General features: G+C 36.9%; 1 protein-coding gene and 1 long non-coding RNA gene across 5 annotated transcripts in view; one reads left to right on the top strand and one right to left on the bottom strand.

Annotated features, from left to right (window-relative positions):
* LOC139966525 (atrial natriuretic peptide receptor 1-like) overlaps positions 1–17,696 on the top strand; it is a 308,214-nt gene that overhangs the window by 93,923 nt on the left and 196,595 nt on the right. The window lies entirely within an intron of this gene.
* On the bottom strand, positions 7,165–15,740 carry LOC139966528 (uncharacterized). The gene is made up of 2 exons (XR_011792685.1): positions 10,203–15,740; positions 7,165–9,079 (listed from the first exon to the last, which is right to left on the bottom strand). It is a non-coding gene; the product is annotated as an uncharacterized lncRNA (long non-coding RNA).

Genomic DNA, 17,696 nt, shown 5'->3' with positions numbered 1-17,696 from the left:
AGCAATGACAAAGTGTATACTTGTATATATACATTTATAAATGTGTGGTGTAGACGTCAATATATCTAATCGTGTTTTTCCATTGCCGTCTTGGTTCAGAACATAGAACAATACCTGACGATAACGAAAATCCTTTCCTTGTTATCAGGACATTTAACCTACTTCATCATCATCTCCCAGTAGGATTAGTTGAAAAGTGGCGTTTCATTTATGTAGTGATGTACAATTGTTGCAATTTATGATCAATCGTATCCGCTATGGGGGATACGTGGGCTGCATTAAGCTCATCTGACTAAACTCAAAAGGGTATTTCTGGTAATATTGTTTGGTTATTAAAAATGCAAATATTATTCGTCTGAAGGTTTCGTATCCACTCATAACTCTCAATACAAAACTATATATATATATATATATATATATATATATATATATATATATATATAAAGTCTGTTCAAAGTATCTCTTTCGAGATCCGGCTTTAGGAATCACAAATGATTTTCGAGTTGGTTAGCATCATGTTTGATCTCTAGAGTAAGGCAAAATATGTCTCCAAAAACAGAACTAGTATTGTTCGATACAGGTGACAAACGCCTACAGTGGAATTACGATCTTCCTTACCGGTTTCGAACCTCTGGACATACAATCAGCGTCCATAGCCTAGTGGTTAGGGTGTCCGCGTACAGAGCGGGAGGCCCGTGGTTCGAATCCCGGTGGAGGCTGAAAGTTTTTTCACTGTTCTTGATTTTCCAACTCATTACGATTTTCATATATATATATATATATATATATATATATATATATATATATATATAAATATATATATATTTATAAATATATATATATATATATATATATATATATATATATATATATATATATATATATATATATATATATATATATATATTTATATATATATATATATATATATATCCAAGTGCATAGTAATATGGATTCAAGTGGGTCTATTTAAGCAAGGATTTGTGAAAGGGATTACTTTGTCAACTTGTGATTGGAAGTGGATCCTAAACGTTCCTTTTTGGGAATAAGTCGATGTACTAAGTTTTTACAACATACTTGCTTCCCAAAGTGCATGTGAAATTTTGCTTCTGTTTCTGCAGGTTATATGTCTGCAATGAAAGCAAACCCATTATTATATAAGAGTGTACTTATCCATGCGCAATAAAGGTTAGGATACATTGTCATTATTTTTAGCTCAAGAACACATTACACGCCTTGGCATTTAATCACTGAGCGACATACTGTAAATGATCGTTGATTAGGTAGCTATGTTAGAGCTGATACAGGATATTGCGACCAGAAAATAGAACAAAAAAGACGCCGACCGATTGCAAAAATTGTAATGGAAACAATAGTTAATTGTCAAATGGAAAAGGAATGAAGTGATAGAATTGAACGATTTCACTAACATGCTATTCTTATCATCTGCTAGTTTTGTTGTTGTACGTGTATTTATCTATATAGCTTACAGGAGTATAACGTTTACCTCATCGTTTAGCTGATCGCATGCTTAATCATACATAGTGCAGCCTTCATCGTATACTTTCGCCCATGTACCCTAAATCGCGTACTCAACATCTAAAAAAAACAAGGACGGTCGAAATAAATACCAAAAATTTGTATTCAGATTTGGTAGATGTTTGAAAATACTCTTCAGGGAAGTTGCAGAGATCAAAATAATAATAAAAACGTCGTCGTCGTCGCGCGGATCTTCCAGTTCCATGACTTTAGATTGTCGAGAATGTGAATTGTTGTGACAGCTATATTAAAGCCGACTCACGGCAAGCAAACAATGTTTTCATTTGCTATCGACTGCCTCCCATTTAGAAAACAAGATTTCAGGAAACGAGACGAAGGGTCATTGTTTTGCTTGTTGCACAATGGAGTATTATACTACGGAACTGCAAGAGTAATTGAAAACCTGACCAAGTCTAGAAAGCATATATGACCTGGTAAAATGTAATAATGAACTAATGTTCTTGTGTTTTTCTAAAATGTAAGTTGAAAATCTGTATAGACAAAATAAAGCTTGGGGCATGCATTATTCAAGATAGAACATTGATTTGTGATCCAAGGTCTCCATAGAGGTGAAAACAGCTGCCTTGTCGGTGCCTCGGACCAGCCTGGTGGCAACATCACAACGAATCAATATCTAAACTGATGGAACACTCAAGTTAAAACTAATGTCTTCCTCCTGATCTCATAGTCATGTAAGTTATATAATAAGTGGGTCGGAGACATTTTAATGGAACACTAATAATATAGTACATTAATATATATTATATTTCAATCACATGGTTCCACCTGTTTGTCTTATACAATTATCTTAACCGAAAGAAGAGTGGGTTCTGGTCAGTCATTACTTTTCCTAGCAGACTATTGCTGTACTTTACAAATAATATGTATTATCATACTTGCCTGGTATATTTCTGAACTTTATTGCATAGGACTTATATAGACGGTATCAGGTGTCAACCTGTTGAATGTACTTTTTGCGTGTTCCATATCTTAATGGTGTGTTAATAACCGATCATGTAAAATACACAGCTGAAGTAAGTAACACCCCAACCATGTCCATTAGAGGAAGTTTACCTCAATGACTCAATTCTAAACTGTTTAGATCCAAAGACGTGCATGGACTCTGCCTTGTTTCACATTGTTGATATTCTATAATTCTCGTCTAACTCAGGGAATTTGACAGTGTTCAATAAATTCTATAGAATACCTTCAAATTCACTAATACATATAGGTATACTGCAGAGTGAGCACAGCTGTCCTTGAATAGTTGTTTCATACTTGATCATACTTGAATATTATCGTACGAAAAACGGAAAAACATGTTTTTCCCTGTAAAATTTCATTCGAATTGTTTCAAGTAGTGCAAATCAAGAAGAATGCACTCCCCTGGGTGACAAAAGTTACTGAACACCATCAGGTAGGAATATGTGCATAAATTTGTACCTAATTAACGGATAAAACAATACAATATGCAATTGTCACAAATACGAACAAAGAGTCACACTTAGCAGAAGAGTTTATGATTCAGTGCGCATAATATTCATGTAGAAAATGCGACAAGATGTCTGTATTTCTAAACCATTGTTTTTTTTTTTTTTTTTTTATATATTAAGCCCTGCATCCCACTGCTAATACATATAGCATCCTGGATATGTTAGTAGTTTAGCTCCACTGTGATTAAGTATAACATCTGCTGGGACTTTGGGGCCTCACAAACGTCGAATATGAATAGCTTTCGGCTTTCTCATTTATTTTGGGAATTAGAAAAAAAAAAAGCAACCTTGAAACTATTTGTCGAAAGCTGAGCTGCTATGCATTTGATCTGTCGCAGCCTCATTAGCATACTGGCTTTCATTTGTAGGTGTCTTAGAATTATCATCCTAATTATCAAATGATATGTATACTCTGTGGAAGATTGGCAACATCTAATATTCGAATGATTAGAAGACGTATGCTACCACTTTTAAGAGCTCCTTCACTCTGCGTTAACTCTCCGGGGAGTTTTTTTTAACTGTATTTCTCTTTGCTTACTTAGAAAATAAAGGTTTTCGAGCGAAAGTAGCCAAATCCTTCAAATGAAATTAATGATATAATGGTAAAATTCTCTTAGGCACCGTGATAGATGTTCCCGCGTGTTTGAAATGAATATCAAGTACAAACTGTAAGCAATGACAGGAAGTGATCTAACTAGCTTATGCTGATGGAAACGTGATGGTATTTAAAGGGGATGGTTTCTCGTGAGGTTGTCGTTCGTCCATATGCGTGGACTGCTTGTGAGCTATAGTTGTTTATAATGTAATTCCCATAAAGGATATTATTCCATTTAGCAACACGATAGAAAACATCCCCTTTCTGGTTCAACAAGTCTTCATGAAGTAGACAGTTGCAACAAGTGGTTAGCTTACTACTACTACTTCATTTCAGTTTGTTTCATGCGTCTGTAACGAGTACGATGGGGTCCACATGTGGTTTCGAGTTGGTCTCCTAATTTTATTTGCAACTTATGCGTACAAAAATATTTTCATTTTATTAACAAAACACAGTTACAACATTTTCATCATGTTAACGAATATTAATGTCGTGTGTGAAAATTAATATTTCGACTTTTGAGAAGTCGATGAGGACTACCTATAGTGTGGTATTGTGTTGAATGTGTTGAATGTACTGAGGAAAGGAAAAGAAATTCGTTAGAACGCATGTCACGTCAAGAGAGTCCAATGGGATCACACGGTCAGCCGTATTGATTTGATAGCGCAGATCCACAAATTGTGGTAATTTTCAGGCAGGATGTTGGTGTGGAAAGGAAACGCATAACAATGACCTCGAAATGAAATACACAAAGATCAAATGACAAAGGCTAGTATTAAATTGAGTGTAGCATTTACTCTTTTTTCCATTTTTTTTATTGGCAACTCGTTTCTATGGTGTGATATTTCTGTAAGTGCACCAGCACACACCTTCTATATTTGCTTGGACCATCAGTTTTGAGACGTATCGGAAGTCAAGCGTATCCAGTTTGACACATCATGGTATACAAATAACGATCGAGTGTGCTACGAAGTAGTACTTTTTTCTCAGTTAGATCGATGACATTTTTCTTGCAGGATAATGTTATTTCAGTATAATAGATATATGATTGCTGCATGGCGAGAGCTGCTACCTGTCTGATTTGATGCAAAGCCTGTCACTTGCTGTATCCATTCACAGCTACGGGGCTACATTGTTTCGGTGCAAGCTCTCGATCTCCATACATAAGCCGTCAATGGAGCATCTGTTATGAAATATCGTACCGAGACTCTCTGAGAAAGTTCATCAGTTCTGGGTTTACAAAACTGTGCAACAAATCGTAAACTGTGCATTATTGTAGGGAAATTAACTGGTGCAAACCACATACTTAAAAGACGAGGTATTGTAAATGGCATTTTCGGTACACTGAACCGATTGCGTGTATATGGGTGTATGTATTGGTGTTTTGGTATGTCAATGTACTTTGTGCACTTTGGCATTTAAGCACGATACCTGCATTAATAGCTTACATGATCCTTTTACTTGGTAAGTGCATGCCCCTTAGAAAGTTGCCGGAGGGGTTTGGGAATTGGTAGAGATCATAGTTCATATATGAAGTCGACAGTTGTCAATCTAAAAATGTGAACCCAAAATGTGAATCCCATACGGCACCTTGGCATGCCGCAATGGTCAAGTGCTGCAATGGTCAAGGAAGCTGAAACTCTCTGACGTTCAGGCTGTCATTTGTTTCTTGCACACTCAACTCAGTTGCTCTGCCAATCAGGTAAAGTGGTTGGCAAACTTCATGAAAAGGAATCACAAAGCCTTTGCGCGTTAATTGAATTGTTTTCGCCATCGGTGGTGAACAAACCCTTCACCCCGACCTATTGTAGCCGACTGTTCCACATAAACTTCAATCCTTTTCTTGATAAAGAAAAGAAGGGTTATAAATGCACACTTGGTACTATACCCCAATCAAAGTTTGACTAAACTGCTCCTTACGTCACCGTTTTGCGAAAGGTTCGACGTCCTGTCGAAAAATTGAACATAAAATATGTAGACCCAATCACCTAGGATTTCATGGAGAAATTCACAGGCATGAGCCTCATGTAAATCTTTCCCCTGAGTGTGGGCACTAGGGGAACCTGTTCATTGTTGTGTGGTTCATTCAGGAGTCACATCATTCACATATCCTTGGACTTTGATGAACCATCTACAACATGAAACTTTGACGTGTTAAATAATGAGTTTTAATTCATCGTTCGTTGTATTGTGATTTTGTAACCCATTCTATCTGAAGAATGTGACTTATGTGAATTAACATGTGAACGTCATGACGTACCACGTACACTGCAGTACTAACAAATCGTCTCAATACTGCGACGTATCTAGAGTCAGATCATGGAGCTATAAACAGAAGGAGAAAACCCACTTTGAAGTATCATTGTAACCGACAAAATTTGATCGCCATAAGTAAACATGCCTCAGGGCACAAACACGGGTAAAGCCATCATCAGCTATTACGTAATCCTGGTACAAAGGTCATTTCGTGTATAGCGTCCCTCACAACATAACAACAGACACTCCGATCCTAACGTATATGTAATTGAAATAGTATACACAGTACTCATATATGTTACGTTACGCATACCTGTAAGAATTTCGATCGGAATATATCTTTCATTTCTCACCGAATCATTCGAAGATTCGTACTTAATAATTAATTGTTTATCTCAGCATATATTTCATCGCAATATATGAACAAGTAATGGCGAAATAGGTACTTTTAGTCAAGTATTTTCCGATAAAACTTTTCTTCGTTCGTTAGGCAAATAACGCTAGTGCTGTTTGTTATTGCATTGGGAACCTAGTGTTATAAAATTAACAAAATTAATTTAACACGAAACATGGTTGCCAAAAAACTTTGCATCCGCCGAGGACATTAGAAATGTTCATGCTACAGGATATAGTTGAATTTATGGTGAAGCTGATGATTGAAGAGTTTGAGAGGCTGGATGTTCCAGACGACATAAATTTGGAAGATACATTAATTGTTGAAAAACATGAGGAACAAATTCTAAGATATGTAGCAGGTTATGTGCCATTTGCCCTTAAAAAAACGTTACATGAAAGTTAAGAGTACTCAGAATGCTTTAATATTTTTACAGTACTTAAACTGAATGTCTGTTGCAGGTGAAGGTCACAGTTTTTTAGATTACAGTAAAGCCTGGGTGGAAAAACAAAATAGAGGTGGATTACTCTTAGTTAATGATAATATTTTCATGCTTTTCAAGACTGGAATTTCAGACAAAGCAAATTTTAAACATGAAGACCTTGCTTATTTTGAGAAATAAAAATATGAAAGACCATCTTCTGCAAAAACTTCTGCAACACAAGCCAGTTCAGAATCGGTGGGCAGATCTTGTTAAAGAATTGTTAAACGAGGACTTAAGTGGGCAGTTGCTTCAAATTTCATACGTTTGTTGTTTATTGGGTAAAATTAATAGTAAATGCTTTTGTTAGAATGTAAATGGAGATAAGTTACAAAAAAGGAAGACTTCTTGTAGCAAGAAAGGAGAGAAACCATTCAGAAATGAATTGGCAAGTGAAAGCAAGGAGTGAAACTGAGAGTAACATGATTGGTATCTATATATGTTGATTTTATGATAATTATGTTGTATACTTACATAGTTCGTTTGTTCTTTCCATGGCAAACCTCATCTTTCAAGCTTATAACAAGTTTACTTTAGTTCAGAGAAATATAGTGGAACTAGAATATTGTCAGTTTTGTACAAATTAAAATTTTAAACTTTGTTGTGATTTGTTTCCTTGTAAATTTTATTGATGAAGGTCAAAGGTGACACATGCTTTCTCTTCAACACCACCTACCGTAGGGCTGGTAGGTAGGACACCATCCGCTCTAAATTGGACTATGGCAGCATCGCCACAGTGACAACCACAAAACTCACCTTCGCAATATTTACACCCTCTTGAAAGAAGCACTTTAGCTCAGCATGGAAGATTTCATCCCTTTCTTTCTGTTGGCAAAGCTTAATCTTCTCTACACCCCCAATATCCTCACCAGCATTTAGAATCCTTCCCACAACTTTTGCAGATGCCGAACTCCCTATCTCTCAAAAGTAAAACCCTCATACTACCTTTGGCATTTGGAGCTCCATAAACTCACCATCAATACCATCAAACTGGATCCTTCTCTTGACCCACCTTCACTCCTTCAGACACCCACTAACCCCCCTCCCACCCCACTATCTTCCTAGGCCTTGTGCCAGCAAAATTAAAATATATTTAGCTACATGAGTTTACTTATATGGACATAATTCGAGCACAAAATGTGATTTTAATCCCCAATGGGCACAATGTAACCATTAGTAACAGCCAGGATGGCATCCCTTCAAGTCGCTTGACCACTACACTCTGGTTGACAACTTGACTATTCAATGTTATGCATATGATTATAAGGGCACCTTTCCCTTCACTTATGAGAGCTGGCAAAAAACAGAACAGCAAGTTGGAGTTCCTTTACTGTATATATTGTACTAAACAGGAAAATAAAACTACTTCACAAGATAACATCATGAAAACTATACAAGATCAAATCACCACATTGTTATTTAAATATACTGTACTAGTTCCACCAAAAAATAATCTAGAGCACATGGACAAATGACAATGTTCTTCTAACAGAAATCCCCACTTTAAGTACTAGTACAACAAAGGTACAAATAAAACATTTAAATACTGTGAAATAAATCTACTGTAGTGCTATACAGAACAATCAATTCAGTTTGAGTTCATTTACAGTACTGTACAGTAACATAGACAGTGTGGGGCGAGTTCCCCCCCCCCCCCCACAGAATTTTTTGGGGATGTGAGTGGCGACGGTGACAAATCATAGGGAGCAAAAAATATTTAAATGTACTCCTCTTAGTACACAAATTCAGTTAAAAGAATGGAAACGATAACAACCCCTTTGCATCTTAAGCCCTTTTTTAAACAACATTTTTCAGGGGAGGAGGATGTCCCTTATACCCTCCCCAGGACGTTGTTCCACCGCTTAGTGCCTGAAAATGAGGACAGAAGTTTGACTTTGCCCCCCACCCCATACCAGAAACCTGGCTATGTCCCTGGTACTGTATTAATCAAAGAAAACATTTATGCAAAAGATTTTGAAAAATCTATAGAACATTAACTCATTATTACAATTTACCAGTTCCACGAAAAAAAAAATTCTGTTACTTGACATGGAAATGTACTGAAAAATTGTTCCATGCATAAAGTGAAAAAGTTGGTTTAACTGCGATCTGCTTCCTCCTCTCTTGGCCTTTTGCGGCAGTAACTACGTAATGAACTGATTGCCTTGGAACTTGCAACCATCAAGGACAAAACATTGTGCCCAATATCCAAGCATGGTATCTCTGTTTAGTTTTTGGTGCCTTTTCACTTTGGATCGTCTTTGAGCTGCCACATAATCAGCACAATGTTCTTAAGCATTCCCGATGGGCACTAGTCATACCTTGAGAAAAAGAAATGGCCAATGTGTAAGCAAATTAGCATTATGTTTTAATTTACATGTAGGCCTACTTTTACTTCCCACATAAAATCAATGTTGTTTTCCCAAATGGGTCAATAAACTTATTGAATAAAACAGAAGGAAATCTTTCTTTTGGGCATCAATGGTACTTGATACTTATACTATTTCTTTCCTTTATTTCTTTTCTTTTTTCGACCTGTGTAAGCCGAATTTCCTATTGTGGACAATACCTTCTAATTTAATTCAATCAATGCAGTGATGTAACACTGTGGCCCAGTGCAGTCAGTTCTTTGTAGTACCGTAAGAGACATAAATACCGTAGGTTGATATTTTATTGCACAATTGCAGTTCAATCCAATGCATCTGGTTTGCAATGGAATCTACCTAAACTCCTACTTTATGAATATTTTCAAGGAGCCAATATAGTCAGGACAGGGGCATGCACATAACTATTTAGAAAATTATCCATATTTTCAATGGCCTTGGGCTTAGAGCCTGCATGGATTTGTATTTTTTATTTACTGGTGTGTGGGTCACATTTCCACAGCAGCAACTACACCGGCCTACACATGGTCTATGTTATGTAACTTAATCCGCTAGGCCCAATCTAGCCCAGGGCATGAACCACAAAAATATTAGGCCAATCGAATAAATATAAATCAAGCAATTGAACAGAGATTCTTCTTTTGTTGGATACTGACCCAGGGTTACTGACAATGTAAAGGCTTAATGTAGCCCTTGAATCTCAGTTAAGTGTTCACAACATGTCTTACAATAAGTTTTTTATTCACACTTGAGATTGGCCAAGCAAGGGACTAGTATTATTTATATTATAGGCCAAGGCTCTCGACCCTAACAGTGACACTTATTATAAATTAGGCCTAGCCTATGGCAAGTGGACTACAATTTTAACCCTCATGAAATGGGCTAATGGTCATTTATTTTAAGCATCATTATTAGAATCACTTTAAAAACAATTACTCTTGGACTGCATCCGTGTCATTGTGCAAGTTATAACAGACGCCATTTTGTGCAACCTGTAATTTCTGCAGTCAGAGTGAAAATACATAGCAAATTCTAAGTCGAATAGCATTTTCGTACATACCCGTACACTATCCTGTCGTTGTACACTGTGAACAATAGGTCGTCCTAAGCACATAACACGATGGTTTTCTATCCGGAGATGTCCGGAAAGCGAGAAAATCCGCGAAAAACAGGGCAGTTTTTCGGTCGAAGTCAATAAAATCTGAATCTTGAAAAACAAGGCTAACTCAGTGCATGTTTCGTGCAAAGATATCGGGTTTCTTTTAGACCAAAGATATATCTTTTAGCGTTGGACTTAATCAGATTTTAATCTCGAAGCTGTCACCATGGAGCTAGAAAACAGAACTAAACATGCACTTGACGCACTTTGAACTTTAGGACATGCATATTCATAAGCTTTATTTTTACACAGCCAGCCGTTTTCTCCATTTGCGGCGGTTACAATGATGCAAGATCAAAGGGGCTCTCGCGGTCGCTTCGCACTGCCCGATGTAACATGATCGCTACTGATATTAGTCGCGAAACTCAGCGGGGTGGTTAAGGCGATGATTGATTGTTTTACGGACATTAGAGAGTGGGTTTTCTCCTTCTGTTTATAGCTCCATGGTCAGATTTACCTTGAAGTATTGTTTTTTCACCAAGGTTATCTAACCTTGATTTTAACTCGAAGTGAAAGAAACACCCGTTGACTCTGACACACATTTTCATATTTAGGAATAAACATTGCGTCATTGGTATGACAACATCTCATCACTGTCACGGCATGTACCGTACATCATGCAAACATTGATATATATATGGAGTGGCGACTCATGTTGGTTCTCTAAGCAGTTTTGAATGAAAGTTGGTTTCTGGTGAAAGTCGCATGGAATGAGAAGCATTAAACAGACACACAGTTACCAAATATCCCAAACGTTTGCTTTATACACATTTGGATTGAAGCGTAGGAAGGAAAAACGTCAGGATACTATATTTGTCTCGCATTTGTTTAAAAAAAAGGGAAACGGCTCAAATCACTCTTCTTTCTTACAAGGACTTGCGATTATGTTGTACACAAATTAAGCTGTTCAATGGTCAAAGAGTAAATACCAGTTAGACATCTCTGAATATACCGGCTAACGAATCGTATACTATCCAGCCTCATCAAGTTGAGATGTTTTTGAATAACACCTCACAAATGTATCAACCTAGATCATGTAAACGATACAGCTCTCTATTAAAAGTACTGAATTTTTGGAGATCTTCGAACACTGCAGGATTAAACCTGTCAGTCCATGGTCTGCTCAGGAAACACTTCTTTGCATAAAGAGTTGCTTAATGACGCGAATAGAGACTATCGTATTAAGGTGCAAAGATTTACATTTTCAAAGGTATCTGGTATCTGAATAGTTATTATGTTTGATAAAACGAGGGGCTTAAGGTAGATTCGACATCTGCCAAAAGAAAATGCCCAACCCGTCACTGCTAAGATACAAGTTAGTACCGGTACATGATAAAGTTGAACTTTCTGCCTTGTGTGCATAAATAATGTGGGAGCAGGTGTGTATCAGAGTACCCTTAGATTAACATCTCTGTCCACGGGATTGAAAACAGTCACCTCGAAAAAAATCCTTCTGTGAACATTGTTTCTGCATTTCGGAGTAATATTATGAAACTGAAGTTTTTGCACTTACCATAGGTGGTAGAAAGCCCACAGACTGACTGACAGTAACAAACGAAACACTTATGGCGTTTTCAGACTGTGTTAATGCCTGTGAGCTATTAAATATGTCTAACCTTCCTCGAGCGAAATGGCAAAACAGCTATTCATTTATATGTATACAGTATTTTCGAGAGGCCGTAATCTCCTTAGGAACATAGCACGTATCATTGACTGTGTGCACTGTCGCACTAGGTATTATTCCTCGTTGAATAATTGTATATTGCTAAATACTCATGAATTCATTCAATAACATAATATCTACATTAAAAAAAATGAACAGAGCTTTCAATGAAGAGGGTAAACTCGTTTCAGCGTAATACATGTGATTGTGATATTATCATACGTCACATATTTTGTTAAGGCTGATTAAGAAACAACGATTATTCTTCGTTTGGTTGTTGTTTTTGTTGTTGTTGTGAAGCTTCGGTTGCTTAAATGTACTATGATGCATTGAGAAAATCAAACTTCAAATTCATGTCTTAAATGTCCGCTAAAATTGATGGCATCATGGAAGTCAATAAAGCACCACTTCACATATACATATGCCATGTTGTGGTGACGTTTTGTTCAAGTTGTTGGACTTAGAGAAACCGAGTATTGGAAGCACGTTCCTTAGTGAAACAGTTCATGTTGCAAGCAATTATTTTGTGGCCAAGATCATGAATCCCACAACAGAACTTCCCTCTTCGTTCTAAAATGCTTGGCTTTATAGCTTAGGACTCAGTAATTGTAACACCTCAATTACCACATGCAGTTTCTACTTTGGCCCTATCCTCATCCCCATGGACCGTCACCTTTGTGGGTTCAAGGTCAGAAACCTTAATTATCTTAAGATACTTGGGGTTACGTTATCGTTTTGTAAAGATACGGAGCCTTCGTTTGCGTTAGAGTTGTTCGGACATGTAGGCAGCTGCTATATTGGCTGTTTATCAATATACGACGAACTCCCTGGTTCATCGTTTTCGACGATATTGCACACATGTGTGTAACTAAGTGTAAACTGAATGTAATGGTTAAATGTCAGCAGGGTTGAATAGTTTCGGGAATTTTCACCACTTCAAAAAGAAACAAAAGGAAAACTGCGATTTAAAGAAAATTTTGTCGTATGTGCATATAAAAATCTTGTTATGAATTGCTTACCAATGAAAAGGTCACAGTTAACAACCTCGTGAGATTGATGTACCTATGAATACCAATGCGTTAACCTATGGATTTTATATCCTGCTACTTTGAAAAGCTATGCTACAAGATTTCGCCTCCTCTCACACGTATCAGATGTCACTCACAATTAGCATCCTGATTATTCTTTGTATAACCTTCATATATAGAGCCCTGTTGGTTTCGGTTTCGCGCATACGTTGTCTAAACAGAGATTTATGGCGTTATACGCCAGAGAATTATCCGTCATAGTTTCAGCCCCAACCACCGTCTTGCACATGCTGATCATTTTCATTCTTGGCTAGATTATAATATTCGGTAGTTTGGTGTAAGCAATCGTCAAATTGTCTGCCCTGGTGAAATATGAACAACATTGTTACACCATGAGAAAGGACAACGATGAAGATTTTGGCTTTTTGGGCAACTTAATGAACAACTTATTGGAATTCATTAACACTAAATCCAACCTGACGTCATTTGCGATATTAACTTATGTGAACAATTCACCAAATTTGCCTGGGCCGCAGCTTATAACATTCAATTTGCGAGCCGGCTATTACTATGTATGGTATATATACCATTAATTAGTGAGCATTTGGCTTGCCATGAACGCTATAGCAACCCAGTTTGGTTGGTTTAATGTCAGTTCGTCTGCATCAGAGTAAGGACACTGCAAACATGAAGTAGTTTATATCCTACCCCCCCCCCCCCCGAACCCTCACCACTCTCTTCCCCCGCGTCGTAATAATTGATGATCGACTGTCTGCTAATATTATGTAACATTGTAGCTGTGATAAAAGCTTGATTCTAAAACTGTACACTTGCAATAAATTCCAAGATACCTCTGATTGTGTATTTATTTACATTAAAAAGTATAAAGTGGGTTTCTATCGTTCACTTGTTCAAATGATATCATGTTCACCACTTTCTGTTTGCATTACTCAGTCCATCTTTTGTGCATGGAATGCAAGTGAGATTAAACCTCTTCCTCTTAAAAGTATCCGTTCAAAATCTATTTTAAATCCATGCCCTTCCAGGCAAAGACATGTTGGCAGTAATATGTTATAAGGACGAGAAACAGGAGAGACTTCCTGTGAGAATTCTGTCCTGCTGGATCATGGATGTATTTATCTTTTCTTTAAATATCAACTTAGAGAATTTTTTTCTTTGAAAAAGAATCCAAGTATATACAACAATAAATTTGCGTTAAGACTACAGAACGATCTTATGCATTAAATATAATACTATGTCTATAAGGTCTGATCATAAAATTAAAAAAAAAAAGTCATAGCCAATTTACTGTTTTAATATTGCCTATATTGTTCCAACTTTGCTTATACCGCGCCGCTGAACCTCTGGAATTCTGTTGGTTCAACGTCCGACAAGTGAATTTGAATAGAGCCAGTATTTAATTAACAATTTCGCCTAAACGTTCATGAGAGACAAGATAATCTCGATTTTCGAGATGTGTCTTAAGTACTTCTTCTTCATTTATTGTTTTCAACCTTGATAACTTTGGTTAATGAAGGGCGGTTCAATATTGCATGCAATAGACGTGTGGGATTTTATGTAGAATCATATCGGTAGATGTATATGAATGCTATTTCGTGTTTATACATATTGCCCATGCATGGTGAGATATTTTGATATATATATATATAACTTGTCATCTCTGTGTTAATCTTAATGTGTTAATCTTAATGAACGGTATTCCAACGGGTGTGCCCATCCAAGCATGCTACAAAATAGCTGTAAATTTCTGACACGCTCGCCATGTAAAGTTTGGTACTTGGCGTCAGGAAATTTCATGACTGGAGTCACTGGGCTGTGTTTCGTTCTAGATGTTCTCATTAATGTGGCATGTATTCGACTATGAATTGCGAAAATCGCAGATAACGTATTTCATTATGAGCCAGACATTAACAGCTCTGTCATGTATCGTCATATTGTTTTTATAACGCAAATGCATGAGAAATACAATTACAGTACGCCTAATCTGTATAGTATTCATGAGATATAAGTATAGATTAATCTGTGCCAGCAGTGTGCGTCTCAGTGCTGATTGTGTGCATTCCTAATGTGCTGTAAAATCTCTCAAAGTGATTTTTAATTCCTCGCTGAAGGCAAAGTGGGATGGATGTACGTGGCATGATAATGTGTAATCTATGTGCTTAGATTTGTATGAAAAGAAGAATGGAGGAGGGGCGGGGTGTGTGTGGGGGATTTGTCGAGGTAATGACTCATGAAAGGTGTTTATATTTGAAACTTGGACGCACTTGCACTTTCTCCTTATCTCCATCCGAATGACTTATTTGAACTATTCTGTTTGGATGAATGTATTCTCTCTTGTGGTCAACATTGGCCATGGGCGTGCAGCTTTATTGGCAGTATTTGGTTGTCATGTTCTGGCAGCCAATTTGATATCTGTCCGTATTATAAATTATTGTATGGTATAATATGTTGTGCATGCAGTGTTTGGAAGCACACTATAGAAAAACAATTAGAAAGTACTGAAGATGAACCCTAAACTGTAATGGCAGCTTCCCGGGTGATTGCATACACGATAATCCAGTCATGGGTTTTGTCGCAATGCAGACTAGCTGTAACTCATTAATCATATCAATCAGGTCAGAACCGTATGACATATGTACTTGTAAACTAGTGAATTTCGTAATACATGAATGTTGAAATAATACAATATTTCAAATGAACAAGTTGCCAAATTATGAAAAAAAAACCTCTTCCTATATATATATATATATATATATATATATATATATATATATATATATATATATATATATATATATATATATATATATATATATATATATATATATATATATATATATATATATATATATATATATATTGCGAAAATTGTAATTGAATACTTGTTTTAAGATGTCAGAAATTTGTTGACATTTCTGTGTAAAGTCTCAAGCAGGGATATTCTCATTCCGGCTGCTCCATTGACAGCCACCTTCCGCATCACGTATGCTTCATTTTCACATTAGTTATATCGTCTGATGTGTTGTCGGCTTAACGTATTATTAATACGTGAATTTTTCATTTGCAAACCAAGATCGAATCTTATAGTACAGATTTACATGGTTGATTGATGACAACTAATCACAGTTTTATATGTCAAAGATATGAAACGGCTCGCTTTAAAATATGTAAAATTCAGTTCTGCGGTTTCAGCAATCAAGATGATGTCTTAGTCGTTTTCAGCTGATTCATCAGCGGGTGACATATTTTATCAGAAATCTTATGTGAGTTAATGTTTTATAGCTAGCAGATTTGATCAAGAACACTTGAAAGGTTCATTCGCGTAAGTAAATCCTGTGCTGTTGTAAAATCATCAAGTTTGATATCATCATTATGCAAGAATATTATTCATGAATAACCGGCACTAGCGGCGAGCAAGGCAGGAGTAATTGAGTGAGTTCCGATATAATATTACAAAAGAAATTCCACTTTTACTATTTCCAGAAACTGGAAAGCATTCGCACGTGTAATGAGCATAAATTGTACCGCTATTGGTGGCAGCAAACCTTCAAGTATGGTTACACTTTCCTGCTATATTTTCCCCCGCTGTTATACTTAAAAGGGTCGCATATGTCGCAGTAAAGGGTAACTAGGGTCGCGCCACCCGGAGAGATCTTACAAAACATTACCTAGTATCAAGGCGTTGTCCCTCTGACACCCGATACACACAAAGAGACATGCAGTTATACAACTGTAAATCTTAAACGTTTTGTACCAAAGTTAAAAGTGGATTGTGCTATAAATCGTTAGCATGTGCTGGACTACAGTAAGAACTGAGGATCTGTGTAATTTCAACAAATCCAGTTGTTGGGATTTGCTGGGATTATACACATAGGCTATCCGCAGTTCTTACTGTAATCTCAATAGCACATGCTACCGATTTCTTAGATTTTCGGCACAGTCCAGTTTTTGCTGTACAAAGTTTTAAGACTCTTAGTAATTACTGTAGCCTCTGTGTGAATCGGCTGCCTCTGAATGCACCAATTTTATCAATATTCCATACCAGTTCACATTGCATTCAGCAAACTCCATGTTTGGTAAAGGTTGCAACCAAGGGCGGCGGAACCGGGGGGGCACAGGGGGCACGTGCCCCCCCCACTTTTCCTCAGGTTAAAAATGTGCCCTTTTTCTACCTAAAAATGGAGGTGTCTCAAGTTAGCAAGAGGCCAGTGAACCAGAATGAACACTCGGGAAGGGCCGTTTCCGGCCATCTGGGAGGGTTTGTAAAACCAAAAATTTTCTTGTACGCTCCGCGCCAACTAATGGTGGCGCTCCGCTCAGATAGTCGTGCATAAAACTTTGCAAATCCTGGCTACGCCCCTGACTTTTAGTGAATTTCTGTGGGTCAAACTCAAAGCTATTTCGAATGGAAAAAATTTGTTAAGATATTGACAAGAAATAAACTTTAATTCGGAAGATTCCTACATTAGCAACTAGCATGATTTCACCTCATTTTGTCTCAAAAGAAAACTTGTTCCTTGTTTCCCAATTTGCACATTGGATATTGCAGTGCTAGTATGCATATTTTCCTTGAGGGGGGGGGGGGGGGGGATGGAGTGATGTGTATACGCAAATAAGATAATACAATAAGAGTTATAAAGGGTACTAAATATAAGGCTGCATCAGTCCAATCGAATTTCTACA

The sequence above is a fragment of the Apostichopus japonicus genome, chromosome 4, assembly GCF_037975245.1.
Source record: "Apostichopus japonicus isolate 1M-3 chromosome 4, ASM3797524v1, whole genome shotgun sequence".
Lineage (NCBI taxonomy): Eukaryota > Metazoa > Echinodermata > Holothuroidea > Aspidochirotida > Stichopodidae > Apostichopus > Apostichopus japonicus.
Note: the sequence above shows the minus strand (reverse complement) of the source record. Positions and strands in the feature narration are given on the sequence as shown.